The sequence below is a fragment of the Henckelia pumila genome, chromosome 3 (genome assembly GCF_033568475.1).
Source record: "Henckelia pumila isolate YLH828 chromosome 3, ASM3356847v2, whole genome shotgun sequence".
NCBI lineage: Eukaryota > Viridiplantae > Streptophyta > Magnoliopsida > Lamiales > Gesneriaceae > Henckelia > Henckelia pumila.
Genome location: NC_133122.1, coordinates 130,608,785 through 130,612,457, shown reverse-complemented (window position 1 = coordinate 130,612,457; position 3,673 = coordinate 130,608,785).

Here is a 3,673-nt window from a genome sequence, read left to right as displayed (position 1 = left end):
ATATATTTGATTCTGAAATCTGACGGCCGGATCACAAATTATCGGAGGTTTAAAGGGACAAAAATGGCGTGAGATGTAGTTGCTGTTCTTCTCTCTTCTAATCTGATGGCTTCACGTTGGAAATTATGAGTAAGCAAGTGATATTTAGATATACATTTCATATTTGCATTTTAGTCCTTGAACTTTTGGCTATTTGCAATTCAGTCCCCAGAAATTAAATTTAATTCAATTTCAATCCTAAATAATTTAATAATATTAGAATTTATTTCTAAACTCTAAATATTCCCAAATTAAATATTCTCGGATGAAAATTCAAATAATCTCGGGCCTTACATAACCATTGACGGGTGATCACCTAATTTGATATTGATTAATTGACTCGCATCCTTTGTTCATGGAGCTTTGAGTTTGCTTCACTCACCCCTTGTATGTAACTGCAAGTGAGTTGTTTCCTTTTAGAGGATTTGTGTTCCAGAAATATTGTATTTTGATATTTCTTTGAACAATATCCCTTCGATTTCGATTTGATAATGACCCTGCAAATCATTCATGAGTCTGTTGATATTGAGGATTATATTTTTCTAAGTTAGATTTGAATCAGATTTGCAGTCGATTCGATTAGATAAGTTTTGATCCGAATTGATTTGGGAAAGAGACTCAGAAGGGTCTACATGCATCTTTGGGACAAGTTTGGCGAGAGGATTCTCCTAGGACCCGAGTTGGTGCAACAAACTGCAGATATCATGGTTCGGATTCAAGATAGGTTGCGGACAACACAGATTCGTCAGAAGAGTTATGCTGACCGGCGACGAAGAGACCTAGAGTTTGCTGTTGGAGATCGTATCGATGTTGCGGAATTATATCTCTAATTAATCTCACGTATTGGATTATGAGCCTCTACAGTTTATGCGATCATGGATTGCTCACGTGTTGCTGAGGAAGCTAAGGATCCATTGGAAATGCCACGTTGACCAATTACGAGGTCGATGCAAGAAATTCAAGGAATCACTTCAATCATTGATGATAAATTCACAAGAGGGCGTTGGAATACTTGATATTCAAGAAAGTGAAGAAATTGAATACCAAGTTCGAAACTGCGGTGCGCCCGCGCCTAAATATCAGCGTGCCCGCGCCTTGTTCTGCGAAGAAGCCGCACGCCCGCGCCTTAGCCCTTGCGTGCCCGCGCCGTTCCTGCGCAACCTATGCACGCCCGCGCCGAACTACTGTGCATCCGCGCGACGTACTTTTACAAACACCGAAGGTGCTTGTGTGTGTGCAAGATATTAAGTTTATTTTTGATATTTTATACTATTTTGAGTATTTTAGACCTACTAGGAAACTTTCTAGATATCATATCTAGAATATCTTTAGGCCATATTTTGTGTTATCTTTTATTTTTGATTGTAAACTATAAATACTTTGTTTACTTTCATTAATAAAAATATCAGATTCAGTTTATACAAAAATTATTGAAATTCTCTCTAGAATTTTATTCAAAGCTTTTCTTTGGCTTTTCAAATCAAACTTTCTCAGTTAATTACTTGGAAACGTTTGTCAATTGATTTCTCACTGAAGATTGTGAGATACAAGTTATTTGAAGGTTTTCTTTGGTTTCGATTGTCGTGATTTCTGTTGTTAATCATCCCGTCGATTAAAGGTGAAAATCCAAAATTCTATCAATTTTACTTGTTTCAAAGATTGGGAAAAACTCTTTGGATTTTTTGATTATTGGTTAGAGGGTGCGATTTAATTTATAATCGTGTTTGCTAATCTTACTCATCAAGATTCATATCATTTGGTATCATAGCTCAAGATTTTTTATTCAAGTAAGTTGTATCCTTCTTTAATCTATATTCTTTCTTCGTTCCTCGTTCCTCGTTCGTTATTACTTGTTCTTCGTTCTTCTTCTATCTCATATCAAATTTCTGTGTCTTTCTTTCAAACTTGTTATCCAAGTCTCGTGTCTTGTGCTACAAGTTATAAATTCAAAAAAAAAAAAGAGAAAGAAATTGAAAATTCAAAAAAAAAAGTGAAAAAAGTAACTTGTGGCCAATTCCTTTGTCGTTATTCATCTTTGGGTACGAGTCAAAGTCAATTTGTCCATAAAATTCCTTACTTGTTTTTGTGCAATCTTTGTGAGTCAATTTTCAAGCGTCTAAAAGTTTTGAACTTGAAGGTTTGATCCTTTACTCTCCAAAGCAAGACCTTACCACAACTTTCAGTGAAAAAAAAGAGTGATTCAGCGATTCGTTTGGAGTGAACTGGGAAAACTTGTGTGAGGAAATTTATTACAAACGATTTTCTTGCAGGTATAATGAATCCTAATAAAGATGTTAGTGAAAGTGTGAACCAAGGAATTTCCAAGGTTCAAATGGAGGCGTTGATGCGGCAATTTACTAAAGTAATGAGGTCGGAGTTGGAGCCTCTTCATGAGCGGATGTGTAGATTGGAGGAGAGCAGTGGTAGTGAAAAAAAAAATAAAAGTAGGAAGGGGAATGATTTTGAGGATGATGAGGAGAGTTATGATGAAAATTGGGATGGGGAGAAAAGAGTACATGTGGGTAGACATAGGCGAGAAGCGGTGCATGAAAAATATATGGAGAGGATTAAGGAGGGTGGGAATATTAGTAGCATTAAGATGAAAATTCCAGCGTTTCATGGGAAATCTGATTTGGAGGCGTATCTGAAATGGGAGAAGCATGTGGATTTTGTGTTTGATTGCCATCTCTATTATGATCTTAAGAAAGTGAGGTTGGCAGTGGTTGAGTTTGTAGATTATGCATTAATCTGGTGGGATCAATTGGTGACCACTAGAAGGAGGTGTGGAGAGCCGCCTATCGAGACGTGGGAAGAGATGAAGCGTGTCATGAAGAAGCGTTTTGTACCTAACCATTATTATTGTGAAATTATAGGCATCTACAGACTTTGAGGCAGGTCCAAGGAGCGTGAAGGATTACTACAAAGAGTTGGAGACCACGATGATCCGGACCAACATTGAGGAAGATAATGAAGCTACAATGGCTCGATTCTTGTGTGGTTTGAATAGAGAAATGCAAGATCAAGTGGAGCTTCGTCACTATATTTATTTGGATGAGATGGTGCAGATGGCCATGAAGGTAGAACAGCAGCTCAAGTGACAAGGAGCTGGCCGATTACCTTTCGGTGGAGGATTTTCGACGTCTTGGCGTCCAAACGTTGCAAAACGGGAGGATAACAAGCCAGTGTACAAACCAAAATCTGACACCAAATTGGAAGCACCAAATCAAGTAGTAAAAGGTACATCTGAAACTTCTAGTACTCGATCTAAAGATATTAAATGTTTTAGATGTCAAGGTATTGGCCATATTTCTAGCCAATGTCCAAATAAAAAGTTGATGATTATTAATGTAACGACCCACTGTATCAAGACGGGTCTTTTCAGCGTGCTTATGTCGTCACTCACACGCACCCTGAGAAACTTCCCAAGGGGTCACCCATCCTATAATTGCACCAAGTCAAGCACGCTTAACTTTGGAGTTCTTATGTGATGAGTTTCCGAAAAGAAGATGCACCTTCTTGATATGAATAGTACATATGAAATCCTTTAAGCCCTTCTCAACCATGTAGTCCCATACCTACATAGTCTCAGAATCCCCTCTCATTCCAGCACGGGATCGGTTCATTCATGTCTCCC